This window comes from Lygodium microphyllum, chromosome 25 (genome assembly GCF_053477565.2).
Source record: "Lygodium microphyllum isolate KBCC chromosome 25, Lygodium_microphyllum_v1.1.10, whole genome shotgun sequence".
In the NCBI taxonomy this organism is placed as follows: domain Eukaryota; kingdom Viridiplantae; phylum Streptophyta; class Polypodiopsida; order Schizaeales; family Lygodiaceae; genus Lygodium; species Lygodium microphyllum.
In genome coordinates, this window is record NC_141159.1 from 63,218,857 (window position 1) to 63,244,078 (window position 25,222).

The window sequence follows — 25,222 nt, forward strand, 5'->3', positions numbered from 1 at the left end:
CAACAATCTCCGAAGCCACACAACCTCACATGTGATTGAAGATGCAGCGCGATACTCCGTCTCAGTAGAAGAAAGGGCTACCGTGGGTTGCTTCTTGCTACTCCATGAGATAACACATGTACCCAAGGCAAAGCAGTAGCCGGTAGTAGACTGCTGATGGTCCACATCACCAGCCCAGTCCGAGTCGCTCCAACTTGCAAGAACAAGATCTGAAGTATCTGTCTCTGTTGGATAAGAAATCCCTAAGTCAGAGGCCCCCCTCAAATATCAAAGAATCCTTAGGGCAGCCTACCAATGCACCTGTTTGGGTTCACTCATGAACCTTGCCAAAAGACCCACAACAAAATAAAGATCAACACAAGTGTTGAGAAGCCAAATCAAGGATCCAATCAACTGATGGTAGCGAGAAGCATCCGTTATAGGAGAATCGGAGTGTGAAGTGGCCTTCCAATTCGGATCCATAGGAGTAGAAATGGTCCGACAAGTCTCCATCTCAAAAGTCACCAAGAGCTTCTGCATATATCTTTGTTGAGAGATGAAAATCCCCCTCTAGGACTGATAAATGTCATGACCCAAGAAGAAATGAAGAAGCCCCAAATCCCTCACCTCGAAGATCTGATGTAAAGCCGTCTTGGTCTCTTGCACCTTTTGTGCATGATTCTTTGTCAAAATCAAATCATCAACATACAACTCAAACAACACATGACCAATCTCGGAAGTGTGCACATAAAGCTGCGGATCGGCTGTGGAGCGTCGATATCCCAATTGTGACTGAAGAAACGAGTTAATCTTCTCGTTTCATGCTCGGGGAGCCTGCTTGAGGCCATAGAAGGCCTTCTTCAAACCTGTAAACTTTCCTAGCCGAGGATCCGAAGCCAGGAGGCTGCTCAACATAGATCTCCTCTTGCCAGTCAGCATCAAGAAAGGCTGACTTCACATCCAACTGATAGACAGGCCATCTCCTATGACTAGCCAAGCCAAGAATAGCTCGAATAGTTGCCATACGCTCAATGGGGGCAAAGGTATCATGGAAGTCAATGCCTGAGCGTTGAGCAAAACCTTTAGTAACAAGGCGAGCCTTGTGCTTGTCCAAAGAACCATCGCTAAGGTACTTAGTCTTGAAGACCCACTTGATACCAATCACCTTCTTGTGAGAGGGACGAGGCACAAGAGACCAAGTGCCATTACTCCTCAATAGCCTCCAACTCGGCTTCCATAGCCTTCCACCAATGGTAAGACTGCAAAGCCTTCTTCACTGAAATGGGCTTGATCCTGCATAACACGGGTCATCAAACAATATCTCCATCAAGAGGCTCGGGCTCCAAAGGAACTGTCTTGGGAGCTCGACTCTCCCCTGGATCTCCAAGGACAGGGTGCTCCTCATCCCCCTTTGTGGTTGGAACTTCCACGAACCGCACATCTTGGCTTGGGTAGATGTGGCATTAAAGTGATATTTAATGTGACATTAAGGTCACAAACATTGAATGTGACATTAAAGTGACATTTAATGTGACATTAAGGTAAATCAAGGGGAACATGCACGAGGATGACCGTCCGGGCTCTTGGGCGCCCGAACGGGGTTAAGGGGGGCCTAGAACTGAAGAGAGTCCAAGAATAGTAGGACTCACCAAGGTTTGACGGCTGGTGATCGGATCACGAGGGTCTGGGCAGCAATATACTAGGCAAGGCTGGGAGGTGAAAGGAATCACTCGTGCTCAACCATCCCGACTGTTTTCTTCTGGCTTCAGAGTCTTCTTCTGAGTCATCTGTCAGTAGACATCCCGCTTGACGCAATCAAATAGATGATAACCTTGGGATTGGGAACTGTGCCAACAAAAACCCGTTGTTGGGAAGCTGCCTCGAACTTGTCACGCTGTGTCTTCGGGATGTGCACATAGGCGTCACACCAACGAATACAAATTCCGTCTCCTCCCAAGAGCAAGGGAGTGTTCATACTTTCGTCGGTATAGGTTCTTCCAAGAGGCCTAAGTCTAGTCGATTGTAGCTTTTAGCCAATGTCATGAAAGTAGCATCCAAGCAATCGGAGGCAAGCAACCAAGTTGTCCCCAGTATTTTCAGCTAAATCCACGGCCAAGGTTAGAATTGATCACCACTCATAAGAGGGCCTAAGCCCGGTGGGTAGTTGAGGCTTGACAGAACTAGAGAGTTCAGTAGCTAATGGTCGCAGTATGGTTTGCTCCTTAGGTTGTAGCTTGGCCTCATGTTCAATGGATTGGGTTGTAGTTGTGGTTGTGGTGCTACTAGATGCGTTTGAGGTCTAAGGGGCATCAAGGGGGTAGATTTGAGCGGTTTGTGGGTGCAGGTTGCGATTTTGGGCAATAGATTGGTTCAGGCCCTGTTGAGCTAGGCTTTGGAGGTTCTATGGACTTAGCAGCCTGATTTTCTTGTGGTTTAAGTGTCTCTAGAATAATGTTTCGTGTGGTCAAGCTTGAGGATGGTTGTCTGAACGCAAGGTCTTCAGTTACCGGCTAGATCAATTCTCCTCAAAGAGAAGCTAATCCTTGAAGTGAGAGAAAGCCTTCGACTTCAATGTCAAGAAATAGGCCCATGTCATTCTGTTGTAGTCATCTACGATCAACATGAAATACAAGCTCCCCTTCAGGGACTCCATCCTCATCGGGCCACAAAGATTCGTAGATACAAGCTCCATAGGTAAAGTAGACCGCCACGAAGCTTTGTTGGGAGTCAAATCCCAATGCAGATTCCCAAGGAATCCAGGAGACACATGGCTGATGGCTCACCACTATGTCCGGCAAACCTCGGACAAATGATCCTCGCGATCCCTTTCGAAGGTACTCATAGTTTGGGTGGCCAAACTAAGCATGCCATAGCTTGGACTGTGTCTGAGGGGTAGGGAGAAGAGAGGTAAGAGCTGTAGAAGACTTCAATTTGTAGATGCCATTCTCCTCATACCCTGTTGCAGAGAGAACCTTCCTCGATCCACGATCAAGGACTCGAACAATATCACTATCAAACTCCACCAAGAGGCCAAGAGCACAAATCTTATGGACCGAAAGTAAATGATACCCCAAGCTTGGCATATGCAACACCTCGAAAGTATGGGTACCACCACGTTCATCTGGAATAAGTTGCATCTCACCCCTCGCAGCAATAGACACAGATGAGAGCTCTCCAATGATAATCTGCCCATGCGAAGGTCGCAAATGGGCAATACCAACGGAAGGAGTCATGTGCCGTGAAACACCACTGTTCGTGATCCACTCGCGAGCCTGGGGAGTTGTCATCGCAGCATTAGAAGTCTACCTCAATGACTGCTAAGTGTAGAAAAGCAGTTAATGAGGGTGCAGCCACCACTCCAGAATCCTTCGTGTCCTTCTTGGTGTCCTTGTCTTTGTTGGGGCAATCCTTCTTCTAATGACCGGTCTTACCACAAAGATGGCAGGTTGAGTCCTCCTTGTCCTTCTTGGATTTGTTGTTCTCCTTCTTTTGGTCCTTCCCCTTCTTCTAAGAGGCTCGACCAATCAAAGCCTCTGATTTGGAAGCATTCTATCCCTTTAATTGTACCTCTTTGTCCAAGACCATAGGAACCAACTCTTCCCACCAAAGAGTCGACTCCCGCCCTAATGTAATAAGAGTGGAATAAAAGGTACTGGGACAACAAAGTGATCGCCACATCTTCGGAGGAGATAGGCTTCCTCGCATTTTGAACTTGCATCTGAAGCTGTCGAAGCTTGTTTATGTGTTCCTGAAGCAAAGAAGACTTATTCACGGATAAGGTCTGCATTTGCACCTCCAAAGAAACCCTCTTCATCAGGGTCGTCCGGTTATACATCTGGTCGAGCTCTAGCCATATCTCTCGAGCCACCGTCAAGTGCTCGATGTGAGCTATCACAACTGTAGTGCAAGATAGAAAAGAAAAGAATGAATCTTGGCATTCAGTTTGTCCCAGTGAGATTGGCTTTGGTCAAGTCTGCACGAGCACTGGAAAAGAGTTTGGACTCATCTATCATTGACGGCCGATTGATCTCCTCCATCACAAGCTCCGCCAAATCATAAGACTCTAGAATGGCAACATCATCACGTGCCAAACGTGGTAATTGTCACCATCAAGCTTTTGATCCGATAGAAGAGTTGGTAGGACAGGCACCTTCTTGTCCATGATCGCCTGGAACTCCAAGTCAGTCTCTAAAGACATGTTCACTCATAATACCTGCACAAACACAAAAGCAACCCCCTCTGACTGTGAAGACGCAGCTTGCTAGGGCTCTTTCCTCCGCTTTTCGAACCTTTTTCAGCCGTCGGAGGAGATGAAAAGGTAAAATCTGCAATGGAAGACCTAAAACACAGCCTTCCTCCCCTTCAAACAGCAACAACCTGCAGCAAACTCACCAACTGGGCTCCTTTCCCACACCCACGCTCGCTTCAGCTGTGATCCGATTCGCAGCTCTCACGCTCGCCCTCGAATGTTGGAAATGCAGCCTTGTGTCGCTCTGAAATCTCCTCTTCAGGTAGGTTCAGCACTCAATCAGTCCATCTTCACTGCTCTGATACCATGTCAGAGTGCAGTGATGCGGAAGCGTAGGACAAAGACAGAGAGAGAGTGAACACACAGAGAATAGAGGGAGAAAAGGAGACTGTGTAACGCAGAAAATCTGTAGTGTAGTATGCTGTATAGGAGTGCAGAAATATACACGGGTGGAGAGAAAATATCTGCGTGTGTCTCCGCCTTGAGGACCTTGATCTCTGTCAGCCTGAGTGCTGTCCGTCTCTGCAGTCTGTCTCTGTCAAATCTCACGATCAGAATATCTGAGAATGTGCCACAATCTGACTATAAATTGCCAGGAAGGAAATAGTGCCCAGCACCAGGTCGGCTGCAATAAATGCAGCCGACTGCATAAAATAATGGTAAAAAACTCTCCGACTGCAGGCTGCCATGTGGCACCTGCGCAGACTGCTGACGTGGCCAGTGTCCTGCTGTACTGCTGACATGGCCAGGGAACGACTCGCTAACACGTTGAGCAAGTGAAATTGAGGGCCTCCATTAACACAAAATTATCATTTATTTTGGTGTCGTTTTTAACTCCACATTAACAGCCTCAAAAATATATACTTATGAAAAAGGCATTTGCTTGGGACAAATGCCTAAACATCCCCATACAAGCACATGTGGGGATCCATCCCCATCCCTCATTATCTTCATTCTACCACCAGCCATCGACCATCTCTCTCTCTCTCTCTAGGTAACCATGCCCTATCTAGGGGCTGTCACCTATTGTTAGGAGCTGCTACTCTGTTGTTGGATTCTTAGGATTGCTACAGCCTGCATGTTCACACCTGCAGCCTTCATTTTGTTGCTCATAGGGATATATTGCTGGCATAATCTTCTTCTCCATCATCTATTATGCATTGGGGTGCATTTTAGAAAGTAGACCTTGTGTTTTGCTACGTGGAGTATCAATTGATATCATGCTTCTTGGAGGACTATGTTTTGCTTGCTCCATTGATGCCTGCATCATTAGCCTTTACAATGGACTGCTGCTGCTATTGCTGCATTTTGGGATCCTTGTGAAGTATGGCACGGTCTTGGAGCTGTTTTTGATGTCTTTGACACCAGTCTCAACTTATCTCTAGCCTGGTTCTGGACGCATGGAAGTTTTGAGGCCCTTTGTATCATTCTTTATCTTTATGTACTCTCATCTTCATTGAGGCATTCATTAGATTGTGTTTATTTTGTGTCATATGTTTGCATTTCTCTATGTTTCTCCTAGAATTTCGTTACATGTTATCAAAGTTGGGTATTCTTGATGGACACTTGAGTCGTGATTCAGAAAGCTTGGCATTCAAGAGCGCATGACAACACTCTTAGAGATGTTTCAACTAATCTTGCCAAAGTTATTTGCCCTTGAAGCCTATTTTCAGATCATCAAATGTAAATGCCTCGTATTGTGGTTTGTTGGACAATCATAATACTTGCTTATTTTTTAGACTTAGCATTTCAAATGAATTGAAAGAATGAATCCTTAGAAGCCAAATATCACAATTATTCAAACAATTACAATACAAACATATGTATAAAAGAAATTGAGACCAATTGAGAGTTGAAGAAGAGCTTCAAAATGAGGCATTGTAATGAATTTATAGGTTTGGTTGTCTTGTAAAACAACAATGAGAGAAGAGGGAGATTAATAGATTTGATAATCAAAGAGTGGAGGATGATGGTGGAGATAATGAGCTCTTTTTATACAAGGGAGGTAGAATTAGTGCAAAGAGAGAGAGTGGAGTAGTGTCTTGAAGTGGGAAAAGTGGTGGGATACTTGGAAGCTTGAGTAACAAAGTGTTTTGACACTTGTCCTTTCTTTATGGCTTTCATTTTTGGGTCGAGAATTGTCAATAATTTGAAACAACCAACATTAGTAAGAATTGTCAAAACATGAATTTATTATTTTTAGAATGCGATTTCTATTTGTTAGCAATAGTATGTTAAGGTCAATTTGAGGTTGCTAAATTTAGGAGCCTCCCAAAATTTAGGGACTTGTAGACATAGGTATCATGTGAAAGCTCTTTTCAAGTGTATTACAAATGTCAAAGACAGCCCTAGATCTTCATATGTCTTTTCCCTTTTGGAGTAAGAAATGTCAAGAACTAGAAATAATCAAATTTAGTAAAAATTGTTAGAATTTAGAGGTATCATTTCAAGAATATTATCCTTATTTTTTAGGATTAGCATTTTTAGGCCATTTTGAGGCTATTAGAATTTAGAGATACCCTAAAACTTAGGAACTCCTTAAAATTTAGGGATTTTCCATACGAGAAAACTCATTCAAGTTTTTTGTGTAATTCTTGGATGTGGATTGTAGTTGTTGGTTTTGTCAAACGTAGCTACACTTACAGGCATCTATCCTTTTTGCGTGTTAGTTTGACCTTGTTATGCTTGAGTTTTGATTAGAGGCGCCTAGTTGTTGAATCATACTATATTTCTTCTAACCCATAGCATGGATCTATCGTAAGTTGTGATTGCTCAAGTCAATGGCAAGCTCTAATGGACTATTCTAGAAATCTATTAATGTCAAAGTAAACAAATATAATAACTAATTGATTGCAAATTAACTAAGGAGGATACAAGGTCTTTTTCTTGTGTTGTGACAAACTCCCCTTGCATTACAGGCTTTAAGGGATCAAAATTTGGAGTCATCCACCATGGTTGAAAGGATAAGCACCATCAAAGTTTACTATGCCATCACCCTTGATGAATTCACAACACTCTCAAGATAAAGATTTTCATATCTTGAAGTAGTTCCTAGGAATTATTTGCCTCAATATTGTCTTGTAAAACTCTAGTAGCACCAACATGCCCCCATATTAGCAAATTTATATCATGAAGAGAGGTGCTCAATAGTTGGTGCTAAATGAGCTCCTAGTTGAAAGAGGACGTATCAACCTAAGCACCAAACAACTATTTGATACCTTTTAGAGCTCCTAGTTGAAAGAGGGTACATTGACATGAATATAATGGTTTGTTTAATGTCTCCATTTCCACTAGAATTGATGCAAGGTATATACGATTTATATATTGCCAGGCCTTGTTTTCTTACATCTTTTGAAGTGCAAGCTATGGGTATAAGTTACCATGGAGATTAAGACCTATACCAATGTGTGAATATGGGAAGAGGTAGTTTTAGAGATATAAGGATAGGTAATGTTTCTCAAGCACATGCTAAATTTGATGATTTTACTTTTGACGTATCACCCTCATGTACTTGAAACTCACTCATTCACCCTTTGCGCTCATCATTTCCACTTACTGTTGCTGCATTTAGTCATCCACTTTTTCCTAATCACATCACATTGGGGCTCTTATTGCTTCAAGACACATACCCCTGAGGTTCTAATCCTATTTATTAGCCGGGTTCTAGCAATGCAAGGTTGGTGAAAAAGTTCCACTCCTTATTCAAGCAACCTTAGGAGTTCATGCACAAGTTACGATTCTTCATGTATCAAACCCTAGATACCACCTAGGAGATCACATAGTTTGCATAGATGCCAATGCCTAGTGGTCCATCTTCCTTCTATCAAGCAACTCCACTTTACATTGATTATCCACCTAGAGTACCCATGACCAACATCTCATTATTGCTTGTGTTTTTGCCACATACTTATCCATCATTTCATTTCTCCCACTCTATTGCTGAAACTGGCCTGTTCACTGGAAAGGACGGTAGTGTACAACCAAAATACATAAATGCTTTCACCCAATTTACAGTCGTCCACTTTACCTGAACTTAAAGACACAGAATCAAGAAGAAAAACAGGAAGCTAAAATGCTCCTATTGCCACACAGACACCCTGTTGGCCCCTAAGTTAGGCGCCCCTTGCGGTATTTCTTTATTTTTAAAAAGAGAGAGAGTACAATGGGCTGTCTTTCACCTATTCTGGGTGAATTTTGGCAGCATAACAGTACAATTACTGACCCAAAACAAGCCGACCAGGAGGGGAAACTCTGCCGAAGTCTGAATCTTCTGGTTGGAGTGCAGAATTGACCATTTCAGCCTGCTGTAATTACTGGTTCAGACATGTTTTGAAACCTGTTTACAACTCATACTGTTCCCTGTACTGTTCAGCCCACTGTAATTACTGGTTCAGACCTGTTCTGAAACCTGTTTTCAGCTTATATTGATCCCTGTACTGTTCTGCATCATATGTGCCAAGTGCCCCTTGATTCTGACATCAATTGGGCTCTGAAATAACCTCTGAACAGTCCAGAATCAGTACTGATTTAGTGCTGTTTCAGACACTTGCTTGGTGAGGTTACCACCCTCACCTGCTCCTGCTTGTGGGCAACAAACAACTGCTTCTGTTCCTGGAGAAAAGAGGCTCTTGCCTCATGCAAAAACAACATATTCCACACAGCTGTACCTGAATCAGAAGAAAGGCCCTTGATTCTGCAGCATAACCATACTGTCAACGAGAGAAAGAGTGAGTAGGGAGCAAGCCCAGCCCTCTGTGCATCATAGACAAGGTAGGCCAGCTCTCAAGAGCTCTCCAAGTGCAGCTGTTTATCACAAATGAGCCCCTTTCAGCCCAAAAACTGCACGCCAGCCCTCTTTAAAGAGGTAAGTGCACACATTTGTGCCAAGTGGCAGCACTGTAAGATATTTCCCGTTCTAGCCTTCCGGTCTAAAATTCTCCATGCTCGGTGCAGAATTTGACCTCGTCACAGACTAGAGGATTGATTCTCGTGCAAAAACAAAGATAATGACGCGAACAGATTTTGGGATCCAAAAATAGTAACTCCCTAAATTTTAGGAGTTGCTTCCATTGCATCCCCACTAGTCTTCTGACCATCTTTGCAGACTATGGTTACATCCAAATTTGTAATGTAGCCCAACTGAAAGTGAATTTCCAGTGATGACCCCACATGGACTAATCTCTTGGAGATTTGTCCATCTTCACTTTGAACTAGTCTCTTCCAGGCTAGTTCTTCAACACACTTGTCCATATACACTTTCACAAGTCTCTTCCAGACTTATACTGGACCTTAACTGTCCAGACTTGACTCACTAGATATTCCTGTCCGTTTCACAAACTGTCCATGCAACTCAGGCGTTTAGATTTCAAGAGGGATCCTTCCAAAAAGAAAAACCAAATAAAGTATGTAATAAAGAAATCAACAAAAAGGTAATAGTTGTCACAGTCTTGTGACATACCTCCCTCTCGAAATCGCAAACGTCCTCGTTTGCATGAATGTCATACATGCTTTCAGCTAACACAGTGAACTTAAACTTGGCAAAACATGTAGAACACATATATGCTATCAATCAACATTGTGAACTGAACACACTGTTAACACATGTATGTTCTAACTGTGAAACATGGCAGACTATCATCATGTGACTCCACATCACTGTTTTCAGATATAGTGGCCGGTACACCACAATGATATCCCCATAGTGGAAGATTCTCATTTGATGACTCCACATCACCCTGACTAGAGATCTAGTGGCCGGTACATCAAAATGATATTCCCTTTGAGTCAATTCACAAAATACATGCCCGATCGAGTAACCATTGTTACAACATGTATTCAATTCAATAGAAGTGAAAACTGTATTCTTGCAAGCAATACTTACTTCTTTAGCACTGAGAAAACCATATGGACACAATAAGTGTTAACCTGTACAAAATCTATTTCTGTATATAATTTCTTTCTTGAGCTATTGTCACTTTAACAATCTATTTCAGCTTAGAGATACAAGGTGTCAAGGTAGGTTTCAAGCGAAATGCTTCAAGGTAAAGTTCCAACACATTAGGTGACTCTGCAAGTTCACCTTCGTCCATCCACTTGGCATCTATAACTGGATAGTTCTTGAACTTAACCAAATACCTTCTAGCAACTTTACCTTTCACTTTCCTTTCCTTGTGTGCCAATACTTGTTCTGGAACAAGAATTTCATCAAGTTCCTCAACTTCGGGCTGTTCCTCAACTGGCATATCTTCTGGCACATCACCAACATAGGGTCTAAGAAGACTTACATGGAAAGCATTATGAATCTTCCAATTGTCAGGCAATTTCAGCCTATAGTTGACATCACTAATCTTCTCTGTTACTTGAAAAGGTCCATAGTATCGCACACTAAGCTTAGTGAAAAGACTTTCCTTGCCTTTCGGCTTCTTTAAGCGTGCCTTTTCAAATCGCAACAGTACCCAATCACCAAGTGAAAATATCAATTCACGACGGTGATGATTAGGAGCTTTCTTTTGCTTTGCTTGAGTCCTTTCAAGGGCATGCTTAACTTTCTGATACATTTCCCCCATACTCTGCACATACTGATCTGCCTGAAAGATCTTATCCTTTGTATGCAAAATGGGAGGAACCTTTTTACCACCTTCAACAATTTCAAAAGGGGCTTTGCCTGTTGACGAATGCACAGTATTATTGTATGCATACTTGACCAAAGGCAAATACTACTCCCACTTTGACTTGTGCTCTGACACATAGCACTTAAGCAAATCCAAGACAGTAGAATTTGCCTCTTCTGACTGTCCATCAGTCTGTGGATGAAATGACGATGAGAACTTAAGCGTTGTGCCCATGTTCTCAAATATGCCTCTCGAGAATAGACTTGTCATCCGTGGATCACGGTCACCGACAATAGACTGTGGCATACCATGATACTTGAAGACATTGCACATAAACAAACGTGCCATCTGATCTGGTTTTATCTTCTTCCTGACAGGAATGAAATGAGCCTGTTTGCTAAACCTGCAAATAATAGTCCATATCCCATCATTTCCTGTCTGTGTCCTTGGAACATAGCTTTGCTTTCCCATGGTTTATGTGGAATAGGCAATGGCTGTAAAAGCCCTGGCGCTTTTTCCCTGTCAAACTTGACCTTCTGGCAAATCAAGCACTGCCGCACAAAAGCATCCACGTCTCTTCTCAAAGTAGGCCAATAAAAGAATGCCTCTATTGCTTTGACTGTTGCATCAATACCACGATGCCTTGCATACGGTGGAGAGTGACTCTCTGTCATAACTTTTCGTCTCAATGGCATAGTCACACATAGTCTACCATGCATCAACACGAAACCATCCTTGAGAAGATAATGCTCATGATGTTGTCCATTCACAAGTTGATCAAAGATCCTTGCAAAATCTTCATCATCAGCATACTGTTCCTTCATATCATCAAGCTCATGATGATAAGGAATTGACATAGCTGAAATTTGTGGCTTCCTTGACAAAGCATCAGCCACAACATTCTTTTTGCCTTCCACATGCATAATCTGAAAGTGGAACATTGACAAAAAGTTTGCCCTACGCATGCTTTTCTGACAGCTTAGTTTGAGTTAAGAAATAACGCAATGTTTGATGATCTGTCTGGACAACAAAATCTGCCCCAAGTAGGTAGTGTTTCCAATAAGAAAGCGCATGAATTACAGCCAGCAATTCTTTCTCATAGACTTGCATAGTCTTTTCTGGCCCTTGCAAGAGTTTGCTTTCATAAGCCACTACCCGGCCATCTTGCATTAGCACTACACCAATGCTATTGCCACAGGCATCACACTGGACAACAAATGACTTCCTAAGATCTGGCAGAATGATCACTGGACTAGAAGTCATCTTTTCTTTAAGAAGATTACAAGCTGAAATCTCTTTCTGTGTCCACTGGAATGAGTCTCCTTTCTTCTGTAAAGCATGTAAAGTGAAGCAATCTCTGCAAAATTGCGAATTCTGCTGAAAATTGATCCACTCTTCAAATCGATCCTGCTGAAAATTGACGCTCCTTCCAAACGGCCAAGGATGTCGTCAATTCTTGGAATGGGGAACCTGTTCTCGATGGTACTCTTGTTTAGCGCTCGATAATCTATACACATGCGCCAAGAGCCATCCTTCTTCTGCACTAAGAGCACTGGTGAGCAAAAGGGAGATGAACTTGGCTGAATCAACCCTTTCTCTAACAGCTCATTCACCCGGCTCAATATCTGTTTTTGTTGGGCTGCACTAACCCTATACGGAAGTCTATTTGGTGGGCTACTGCGTGGCACCAAATCTATTGCATGATCCTCAGACCTCTCTGGTGGCAACTGTGATGGTAATGAGTCAGAAAAACAATTGCTGAACTGAGACAAGAAAGCAGACCTGTCTCTATCTAACATAGAAAAATTTGACTCATCATTATCCTTGACATCACGTGCAAAAATCAAGTACGCAGAAAGATGATTCTGTATACAGATGTAATGGTAGAAGCCGATACAACAGGTACAGACTCTCTTTTAAGCTTCACATCAAGCATATGAGTCTTTCCCCTATGTTCCAAAGTCAGTGTCTTGTTAAAGGCATCCAACACAGCATGCTTTTTGAACATCCATGGCATTCCCAACAAGACATCACAGCCTTCAAGTGGCATGATATAATATTCTTGTGCATCAACATAAGACTGTATATGAAGACGCAACTTTCCCAGAATGGGTGTCACAGACTCTGAGTGGCCAGGACATGCCAACCTTGCCTCTGCTGTGTAGCCCATCTCATTTGCTCTGATGCCCAAAGTAGAAGCCAACTTTGGTGAGATAAAGATTGCCTTAGCTCGAGGATCAAAGAAAATAAGTACATGTTGATCCCTAACTTTACCCCAAGCTCTGCAGAGCTCATTAGCATCCGAGTGTGGCTTGTCTCCTAGCATATGCGGCACTAAACCTGCTGAAGGTTTGGGCTTCTTTCCTTTCTTGTCCTCTTTATTATCATCAACTGGTCTCTTATTCTTGTCAGGACAGTTAGACGCAATATGACCAGTCTGCTCACAGATAAAGCATTTCCTCTCAGCCGTTAAAACCTCTCTCTCTTCCAGAGACTTGCACACAAAAGCTTTCTTCTGGTCCTTTGGCTGCTGTCCAAAGAACTTGGCTGGCTTCTTCTTGAACTGCCAAGGTTTACCTGTGCTTTGAGAATTCTGATAAACCTGTTTACCAAATGGCTTCTTTGCTGAAAATTTTTCAGATTTGTCCTGTTTAATGCTGCCCCCCAAACCACTTGACTGTCCCAACAATAATGCATTTCCTGTTGTGGCATTCTCAATTAACTGAGTCAAAGTGGTGACCTTTGTCTTTGTACAATAATTCCGGAGTTCCTTGGGCAGCCCACAGCAATATTTCTTTATCTGCTCGGTCAATGGCACAACCCTGTAAGAAGTGACTGGAAGTAAAGCCTCCCAAAACTTCTTGTTATAGTCTTCCAGATCCTTGCATTTAGATGCATCCAAATTGTGCCAAGTTGACATAACATCGATCTCAAATTCATTGGTCAACCAAGTGAAGCAAATACTTGCTTGAAGTAAGTCCAAGTGGCAGGAGCCTGTCCTTGCATCAACAGTGTACTTCACCACTGACTAGCATTGTCCTTAAGAAAAGTGGCAGCTTTCGAACCTTAGAAGGCTCTGTAAAGTTCCCTCCTGCAAATGCGGCATCAAACTGGTGTAAGAAAGAGAGAGCCTTAGTCCTATCTTCAAATCCTCGAAAGATGTCAAACTGTACAGCTGCACCACCTTCCTTGTATGGCTTTGGCTTCTCATGAGCCATCAAAGGATCCGTAGGATATGCCTGTAACATAGGAACACTAATAGGTGGCATAGGAGTTGCCGGACCACTGACTACAGGGCTTGTAGACACAATACTTGCTTGCTGGTTTTGATAACCAGCCATACCAAAAGTGCCCTGTGGCATGCCAAAGCTGCCCTGAACTCCCTGAAATCCAGGCTGCATGCCTATATTGCCATACATGGGGTTTGGCATAAAACCCTGTGTACCCCCAAACACTGTTCCTGGTACATAAATCTGGTTTCCAGGCGCATAACCAGCCATACTCTGAAATACAGATCCACCTCCAAAGTATCCAGGATGTACAGAGGTCGGTGGGAAAACCTGTGGTAAAGCCTGAAAACTGTTTCCCTGTCCATTTAAACCAACATTTGACTGCTGTAAAGTGGCAAGCTGAACTGGCAATGCCTGTGTAACTAGCGTTTCCGCCACCTGTTCTTGGACAGTCGGAACCAATCTTGGAGTCTCCATTGACTCCGCAAGCTGCCTTGGTGTTTCCACTGAATTTGCAGCATGATTACCCTTATCCTGGACCTCTACTGGATCCGATATCTTTGCAGGTTGCCGAACTTGCTGTAAAGGAAGGGAAGGCTCTAAAAATGCCAAAAACCTTGGATTCTGCATCACTTGAGTAAACATACTCACAGCAGCAACTAACTGAGTCTTGAAAGTGTCCTCATCCATAGAAGAAGCCGTAAGAACTTGTGGGTCAACCATAGTAGGAGGAGTAACAAACTGTGGAGGTCTAGAAGACTCTCCCACCTCATGAACAACAGGGATCTCCTGTGAAGAAGACGCTTCCTCTCTGGTGTCTTCCTTTCTATCAGCCATCATGCACAATTCTGTGTCTTACACCCAATCAAACCCTGGCTCACTCTTTAGGGAAAAAGTGATTTGGTCCCAGCAACGGAAGCATGGAACTGGCCTGTTCACTGGAAAGGGCGGTAGTGTACAACCCAAATACATAAATGCTTTCAGCCAATTTACAGTCGTCCACTTTACCTGAACTTAAAGACACAGAATTAAGAAGGAAAACAGGAAGCTAAAATGCTCCTGTTGCCACACAGACACCCTGTTGGCCCCTAAGTTAGGCGCCCCTTGCGGTATTTCTTTATTTTTAAAAAGAGCGAGAGTACAATGGGCTGTCTTTTACCTATTCTGGGTGAATTTTGGCAGCATAACAGTACAATTACTGACCCAAAACAAGCCGACCAGGAGTGGAAACTCTGCCGAAGTCTGAATCTTCTGGTTGGAGTGCAGAATTGACCATTTCAGCCTGCTGTAATTACTGGTTCAGACATGTTCTGAAACCTGTTTACAACTCATACTGTTCCCTGTACTGTTCAGCCCACTGTGATTACTGGTTCAGACCTGTTCTGAAACCTGTTTTCAGCTTATATTGATCCCTGTACTGTTCTGCATCATATGTGCCAAGTGCCCCTTGATTCTGACATCAATTGGCTCTGAAATAACCTCTGAACAGTCCAGAATCAGTACTGATTTAGTGCTGTTTCAAACACTTGCTTGGTGAGGTTACCACCCTCACCTGTTCCTGCTTGTGGGCAGCAAACAACTGCTCCTGTTCCTGGAGAAAAGAGGCTCTTGCCTCATGCAAAAACAGCATATTCCACACAACTGTACCTGAATCAGAAGAAAGGCCCTTGATTCTGCAGCATAACCATACTGTCAGGGAGAGAAAGAGTGAGTAGGGAGCAAGCCCAACCCTCTGTGCATCATAGACTAGGTAGGCCAGCTCTCAAGAGCTCTCCAACTGCAGCTGTTCATCACAAATGAGCCCCTTTCAGCCCCAAAACTGCACGCCAGCTCTCTTTAAAGAGGTAAGTGCACACATTTGTTCCAAGTGGCAGCACTGTAAGATATTTCCCGTTCTAGCCTTCCGGTCTAAAATTCTCCATGCTCGGTGCAGAATTTGACCTCGTCACAGACCAGAGGATTGATTCTCGTGCAAAAACAAAGATAATGACACGAACAGATTCTGGGATCCAAAAATAGTAACTCCCTAAATTTTAGGAGTTGCTTCCATTGCATCCCCACTAGTCTTCTGACCATCTTTGTAGACTATGGTTACATCCAAATTTGTAATGTAGCCCAACTGAAAGTGAATTTCCAGTGATGACCCCACATGGACTAATCTCTTGGAGATTTGTCCATCTTCACTTTGAACTAGTCTCTTCCAGGCTAGTTCTTCAACACACTTGTCCATATACACTTTCACAAGTCTCTTCCAGACTTGTATTGGACCTTAACTGTCCGGACTTGACTCACTAGACATTCCTGTTTGTTTCACATACTGGCCATGCAACTCAGGCGTTTAGATTTCAAGAGGGATCCTTCCAAAATGAAAAACCAAATAAAGTATGTAATAAAGAAATCAACAAAAAGGTAATAGTTGTCACAGTCTTGTGACAATTGCTATGGGGAAGAACACATTTAGTGATTAAATTCGCTTCAATGGGTTGAATTGCATGACACGGTTTGACCTTATGTAGCATGTTTCGGATTTGTAGGATATATGGGATGTTGTTTAAAGGTAGGATGCCCTATTTGATTTGTGATGGTTTTTATGTGAAGTCCAATGCTCTTGAAAGAGTTGAAAGGCAAAGACGAGTAAGGAGTAGAGTAGCTTGCAATTGGTGTTAAAACTATGTTAGTAGATTATACCAAAGAAGAATAGATTTTGCCATCATTGTGAAAAGGCTTAAAGGCCAAGGGTACCTTTCCCAAATCTCACAACTCTATGTCTCGTAGGACCTTCTGTTCACGAGGACAGGTTGATGTAGTATCTCTTTGGTAATCGAGAGGAGGTCATGCTTCTCTACTCATGATTCATTTAGCATGCTTGCTAGGTGTTGCAATGATTAGTGGAGACATGTTGGTCTAACAACCTATGGAGAATGTCTTCTCTTCTTGACATGAGAAGGGATGCTTGATTGGTCCACTGCTCCTTCAATTGACCTTAGTCTAGACACATCTTCGTGTTAAAAAAGTATGGAGCAATGGAAGCGAAGAGATAATGATGAACAAAAAAGAATAACAAGGTCACAAAAGAACTTGGAGAGGATAAAACTTATATCAAGGCTCTTGAGTAGTACATGGTGGTGTTAAGGACAAGTACAGTGTATCAGTCTCCACCCTCTTTGACAAGCAATGTGCTCATATCTAATAAATGTATGAGAGGATGGAGTAGCCTATAAATAGAAAGAAATAAATACATTAAATTATGCAGTCCGGTAGCATTTTATGTGGCAAAATTAAGTTGGCCACATTTAATGCGCTAGATTGAGAATCAAAATGCACTTTGATTGCAGGTTTCAATACCCAAGATAAACACTTTGGCATCCAGTATATGTACATTCCTAATATCCTCTCTTAGATCATGGGTGACGAGTACAATAAAATATACAATGATGAAGGACTCATCATAGTATATACATAAATTATAATTCAAAAGGACCATGGATACGCAAGTAGTGGTTGATCAAGCCACCACCAAGCTGCCTCAGTGGAAAGACTTTGATATTGATGTTGATTCTTCTAGTCCTTGACCATAGAAAGTAGAAATAGTTGAGATTTGATGCATATCACCAATGCCTTGCAGAAGCGCATCATGACCGTGGGTTCTCTGTCTTCAGCTAAGACCACCGAAGTGTGTTGTGTGAAAATAGACTAGCAATTAAGGCCACATTATATCAAGTATCCCATTATGAACCTAAAGGTCAAACTAGCTCTAGGATTTGAATTTGACAGAACTAGTTGTTGTTGTCGAAAGATATACTCAAGATTCTCCACACTTGCATTTGGATAAGGCTTTGATGTTAGCACAGTCTACATCTCATGGATGTACAAGTTTGCATTTTATAGCAAAGATTTTTGTGGTGGCCTTTGCTTCTAGTTTAAGCTCACATGAAGAGATACTTCGGTGATTTGATCGAAGATAAGGGATCCATGGTCATGATGTGCCTTTTGCGGAGCTAATCGAGAGCTACTTTGATTACTTTTTGTGGTTCAAGATTGGTATAATCTACATAGACAAGAGTCTTTTTGAGGCACCTTAGTGGTGGCTTGATTATCCATTGCTTCCATGGTGCTATTTGAGTATCATTGTGTAACAAACCTTTTGTATATCGATTGTTACCAAGACATATCTGTTCAATGATTCCAAATTAATTTGATGCTTATGTACTTTAAAAGGCGATTTGTATTATTTAAGTATTTCAAAATATGATTAAATGTTCATCTTTCTATTTAAGGGTGGCCAATGGTCTAAACTCTCTATAATTATACTTGGGTCGTCATTGACGAGATGCCCAAGAGTAAATTTAAAGTGTAGTCAAGTAGTCAAATTGATTAGAAAGCTTAGATAACTAAGACTTTTACACTCAGATAGTCACATTGATTGCCCATATAATGAGTAGTTTTAGAAAGTGAAACTAGATGTGCATGATTGAAGAAACAAACCATGAATCGGTGAACCTATACAATGAAGCTCTCTAGAAGCTAAATTTGGCGACTCCTAAAATTCAGCAGGTTACTATTCTTTGAAGTTGCTCAAATGGAAATTTGATTCGTGTTAAACGCTTCGGAATTTCACAAGAAACAAATTTGTCTTCAGCAGCTATCTCAAGTTTTTAACTATTTGAGAGATTTTTAAAGTAGAAGGCTTGAAAGCTTCCCTTTTAAGAAAAGTGACATGTGTCGTCTAAAAGAGGACACATGTCATTTTGAAGAAACAAGTATCTCTACACTTGTCATTTTCAGCAAACAGTTGTGATTTGTAACCTCTACTTTTCACTTTTGAGCATCCATGCTCCACACCTATGTATTAGATGTATCTCTCTTCATTTGAAATAAGCTCCCATGCTGAAATTTCAGCCATATGCTTTGTATTTTCCTATCTCTCTCTCATCCAAGAAGCACTTTCTACTTAGTTTAATCTAATCCAAGGACTAAAGAAGAAAATTAGCTTGCTGCCTGAGTTTGTATAAATTAGGGTTCCAAAACCTTAATGTTCAGAATTGCAGTAAATCAGCCTTTTGTACATTGTTCATGCACTTGGTGCTCGTGGTTTTGTTTCAATAAATCATTGTAAAGGGGGAGGGGCCGGTTTCCCTCTCAACTTGGTGTTGACTCTTTTCTCTCTCTTTTAATTTTCATGATAATAATTAATCAAGCTGGTTAAGTTCAAAGTATTGTCATCCTCACGTTCTTCCCCATGCTTACATATTGTTATATGTACTAGGATGAGTCATTATCATTGTATATTTGAATGTATTTATCATTCATGATCCAAGAAGGTGTGTTAAGAGAGTGTACATCTCATGGATATATGAGTTTATATTTTATGCTAGAGATTTTAGTGTCTGGCCAATTAGTATTTTGGTGCCAAGTTTTTTGCTGATTGATTGATCTTCAATTTGGCATTATATTTTGCCTATTTATAGGTAAGCTCCCTTCTGCATTGTCATCCCATCAGATACTCGTACTTCAGCATGATTGCATCTTGGTGGAGAGAGGGAGATTGATGCACATTGTTGTGACTCAATGCTGGAGCCTTTGTACTGTTCTTGTGCATTGGTGTATGGATTCCAGTGCCTAAGTGTATTTTCTTTGAGTTCTTGTGTTCTTTGTGATGCTTTTAGTCCCTCTTTGTCATTGGAGAGTTGTGATAGATCACAACATCCATAGGGCTAGAAAGTAGAAGAGGTTGGCATGGTCTTTGTTACTTGGCCAAAGTCAGAGTCTAAATTAAAGATGATGGTGATTTCTTAGAGAGTCCTTATTTTTCTTTTTCTTTTTCTCCTTCTCCTGTTGTGCGGCTAGTCTCTTTCAATCCTTTGGAAGATACTCCTTCTTATCACCATGGTAGTATTGACTTTTTTCTTTTTCTTGTCCCCTATTTTTAAAGCAGCAAAAGCATCTTGCATGTTGCTAGACCAAGGTGACAATTTCCCTTGCAAATGCAAAGAAACCTCATGCTCAAGCAACAGAGAGGTCATATTTGGAAAGTAGATAAATGCCATGAATATATATGCTTGCAAGGTATTAGCCACACCATCAAATTTCGGAGGGAGCTTGTAGAGAACAATCCCCATAAGATGGGCTCAAGGGAGGGCAGATTGTATATTGTGAAGTTTATCTTGTATTTGTGTCACCTTGAGAAGAAATTATTAAACCATATTAGTTGTCTCTAATCCGATATTTTATAACTGACTATGGAGGGTCATAACTCGTAGGTCAATGGAGCCTCGTTTAGTTGTAACTTCTTCCACACCTCGATAGATGTCTTGCAGGAGGTAACAATCAAACAGATTTCTTTGGAGATGCACCAAAGAATAGCCGAGTATGCTCGGTAATTATCATTGTTCCAAGTAAGAACTACTTCCTTATGGTTGTCTTCATTCCAATCATTGGGAATAGGAGAGGGCATGCAGTATGCGGATGTGCATTTTTAATGCTTAGCTTTGGCATTATTAAGTTGTGCACATGTGAGGGCTATAATGTTGAAGTACATTGAAATATGGTTTCATGTCCTTCAATCTTCAATACAATGGCTGTCATAAATGGTCAACACTTGGGCACAAGTTGCCCTTTGAATGTACAACAATTCGAGCTTAGTTTGGGTCTCCAATCTCTTGCATGTGGGCCACAATAATTTGATAAAGGGCTACTGTTGAGAAATCATATCATTTAGTAATATTTTCTTCCATTTGTATTTTTCATTTCATTTATAGTCCCAAAAAGGCCTTCTGGGTGCCTTTCAAGAGAGTTGGGGCACCACCCGAGAGGCTTCAATGGTCGGCACTCTAGATAGTCTATGCCTATATAAATGGCATTGACTTTACCGATTCTACCTATCCCACATTCATCTCTTGTGACATTTTGTTACTCTCTTCCATCTTCATACTACTGCTCACATTCCACTAGGAGGACCTTGCAGTTCATGGTCTTCATCTCTCTCTGCACTAGGTGCCATGTCTCTTGCACCTTCTCGGATGTGTTTTGGGTTGTAGATTCTCTTCCTCCACTTGGTGACCATCTCCATTTGGTGTCAATAGGCACTTGCATTTTTGTTTGTAGATCACTTTTGTTTACTTGTGACAGTGCTCTTCGCCTAGTGTCAGGCTCTTAGGCTATGTTTCATAGTTTTATGCCTCCTTGGCATTGGCGACGGCTTTGGTAGGCACGTGCTACCTCAGATACCTGTGCTTTTGGACTTCATGCTCTAGTAGGGGTTGGATTTCCTCATTTAACATGGCCGTTCTATTAATCCTCATCTTTAGGAGTACACGCTCGTAGCTGGTGATCTTCTTCCTCATTTCCAACAGCATCTGAGGACTACGTTTTACTCGCTTGACAGCTGTCCTTCACCTTGAGCACACATCTTTGACATCCTATTGCCGGAGGAGTGTGTTTTACTCCCTTTATTGTGTAGATTCCCTATAGGTGTTGTTGCTTAGTCGGACAAGAGAGTTGCAGTTACCTTTAGAGCTTTGGCTCCGTTGTATCAACTTTGTTCACTTAGGATGATTCAGTGCTTCACCATCTTCTTTTTCTATGTTTTTTGAGGTTCTCTTCTCTCTTAGTGTTTGCTGTTTCTCCCTGCAAACCCTCGTCTCTTTGGTTTGCTTTCACAGCAATCATTTCTTGATAGCTACCTTGGATTGGCTACAAATTAATGCTTTGAGCTGCTATACCGAGTACTTGGGTGTTAATTAGGCATGGATCTCAAAGTGGCTATGGAAACCCTAATTTCTGTAAATTAGGGTTTTAGCAGGAATTTCTTAAATTACTCTTCACCCTGCATTGGGAATAGCTGAGAACTGTTGAGGCTTGATGGTAGATGAGAGAGAAAACTGTTGAGAGAAAATTTTCCAATTTTATTACTAAGAAGTGCTTGTACCAGCTGCTGCCTTGATTTGGGACAGCAAAAATGCTGTCGCTTGTTGATCTGGAGGCTTTTGATGCTGTGGGCAGTCCTCGTAGGTAATCACTTACTCCTGGTCACCTTGAGGAAGTAACTGTTTGCTGCTAGAGCCTCTTGGCTGGCTGGTAATGGTCCTAGACTACTGGTGCTTGCAGCAAGAACTCTCTCCTCTCTCTCTCACAGCTTGCAATTGGACTAACTGGCTGGAATGAGCCTCAGCCAGGCCCAACAGCCCTCTCTTATCCTTGCATGGGTAATTTTGACAAGTGCCAGTGTGTTTTGCCACTTGGCAGCTTTCCAAATGTAATTTTCAGCTTTAATTAACTAATTTTGAGGATTTGATTTTTGGAAAATTAATTAATTATTCATCTGACTTTGCCTAAAAAGTAGCTAGTGTCCATTTGCAGTTAGTGTGCTAACCCTTATAGGACATCTAATTGCCCAACATTGATTGGCCTAGGACCAACATTAATTTATTAACTAATGCCCAATCCCCCAATGGCATATATTTAGTGGCACAATTATTTGCTTTGACCCAAATTGACATAGTATCTATTTGGCATGACTTTGTACAACTTTTGTCAATGTCACTTGTTGTTCACTCGGGTTACTTAGGCCATCTCCTATGACTTAATTGAGTTGCACGTCACATGTGTACAACTTAGTAATGCCAAAGGTAAGCATTAAAAATGCATGTCCTCATAGCAACCAGACGAGCTTTTACACTATTAGAGTTGGTACATATTGACTTGTGTAGATCTATGAGGACCACCTCCTTAGGGAAGGCCAAATATCTTATGCTTGTGGTTGATGATTTCTCGAGATACATGTGGCTCTACTTTTTGGAGTTCAAGTTCGAGGCATTTTCTAGTTTTTGCGAGTGGAAGGTGTTTGTGGAGTAACAAACAACCTTTCAGGTTCGAACTGATCTTGGAGGCGATTTTCATCCTATGAAGTTTGACAGGTTTTGTAGGTAACATGGGATGATAATGGAGTTTGCTCATACGAATATACCATTTGAGAATGTAGTGGAGTGATAGAATTTGACCATGTTGCTGATTGGTTGTTTGACGTTGGGGTATCGAGGACTTTCTCACACTCTATTTGCAAAGGTAGTCTATGTAGGGGTGCATAATTGCAACATGTCTTCGACTATTGCTTTGAATGATACGACTCCTTAGTAGACGTTTTTTTGCGAGAAGCCATCTATCATCCAATTTTGCATCTTTAGGTGTGGTGCCTACGTCCATGTCAACAAGAAACATAAGGAGAAACAAATTCGGCAAAGTGGTGGTGAGGTTTGATGTAGCGTTTGACAAGGCTATGCCCTTCAACCCTCCCTCTAATGGTGCTTCTTCCTCAAGTGAAACTTTTTCTATTCTTATCAGTTTCTTCTTCTTCTACGACTATCCCTAAGGTTCGTGCCTTATTAGAGGGGCCATTGAGTTGTTAAGGGGAAGTTCTTTACCTTGTGATTGGGAGTCCCTTTCTTAGATAGGTACATAATAGGTTCCAAGCTTCCCTCATGGGAGGAGTAGCGCTATGTGATTCAATAGTGGTTCTAGAAGCTTACGTAGGATTCAAGATTGACATCCTTTCTTGAGACCTCAGACACTAGAGGGACCATGACAACCAGCCATGTTGCAAGCGAAGTAGGGGTGTTCACTTTGTGTGAATTATGCTCTTATGATTTGGGTCTTAGAGGATTGAGAGTCTACTACCATTGAGGAGGCATTGGCATAGGACATTTGGCTTTGAGCTATGCAAGATGAGCTCAATTTTATTGAGCATAGTGAGACTCAGGAGTTGGTTTTGCATCTAGGCAAAAGAAAAGTGGCTGAGGTGAAGTGGGTCAATAAGACCAAGTATTTGGTTGATGGCACTTTAAATAAGCACAAGGAGAGGCTTGTTGCCAAGGGATTTGCTCAGAAGGCAGGGTTGGCTATTTAAAGACTTTCACTTTGATGGCTCGTATCACTACTATTTGGGTTTTTTTGGCTCTTGAAGCCCACCATCATTGGCTTGTTTATCAATTGGTTTTGAAGTTTTCCTTCTTGAGCAATATCTTATAGGATGAGATTTACATTGATTAGCCTCTAGGCTTCAACGAGTTTGGAAAGGAGAACCATGCCTATAATTTTCATAAGGTCCTTTATGGCTTGAATCAAGCTCCCAGGGCTTGATTCTAGCATGTTGATTGGTTCTTTCTTTAGAGTGGTTTGTTGGTTACACCATGATCCCAACCTCTACTTTCAGTTGGATGTTGTGGAGTGTGTCTTTAGAGCTAAGTACCATGCCCTTTACTCTATCGCACATGAAGTGGTTTGGTGCCTCTTCATGTTGGACGAGATTGGCTTTCCACAAATAAGACCTATAGCACTCTGCATGGACAACTAGAGTGCTCTTGCTTTGGCAAAGAACGCCATCTTACATGCTCGCACGAAACACTTTTACGTCTAGTACCATTATGTGAGAGAGTAGATCGCGAAGCTCAAGCTAGGGGTGTTTTATTGTCCAATGGAGGACAATGCAGCAGATCTTTTCATAAGCGTTTGTCTTAGGCTTCTATGCTCCATCATATGATATTGTTGGGTCTTTAGCCACTCCCCAAGATCTGAGAGGGGGCTGTTACATCTCTTCTATTTTATGCTGGTCCTTCTCTTGGTTGTGAGCTCTGTTAGAGTTTGACTCCTTGCATTTGTTGATCCTCTCTTCTCTTTTCCATTTGGTGTCCTAACTGCATCAGTCTTGGAAGGCTATCTAAGATCAGTTGTCAAATTTTGGCCTAGACCAATTAATTAGCCACTAATGTCAACGGTAACATTAGAGACTTGGCATTAATTAATTAATGCCGGTCTAAGGGCTAATAACTGCTCAAGGATACTTGGAAGACAAATTGGCCGATGAAATCAAATTTTATTGGGCTGATTGCTGTTCTTATTGGCATCAATGGGTGATTGGTAAATATTCTGGACTCTGTTGTGGGTCTGCTGCTTTGGAAATTGGATTATCACTTTAAAAAACTCATTAAGTATCAAAGTATTGCGCTGGCTTTAATTCAACACATGATCTGATGCTTGGAAACCCTTCTTTGTGTTTTGCAAGGAGTTTTAAGACTAGTAATCACCTGCCTATCAAGAAGCTTATGAATGATGCTCATGCTAACAATGTTCCATGACCTTAGTCTAAGTGCTGATTTGCA

General features: G+C 41.9%; 1 protein-coding gene across 1 annotated transcript in view; it reads left to right on the forward strand.

Annotated features, from left to right (window-relative positions):
- LARP1A (LA RNA-binding protein) overlaps positions 1-25,222 on the forward strand; it is a 71,172-nt gene that overhangs the window by 8,800 nt on the left and 37,150 nt on the right. The window lies entirely within an intron of this gene.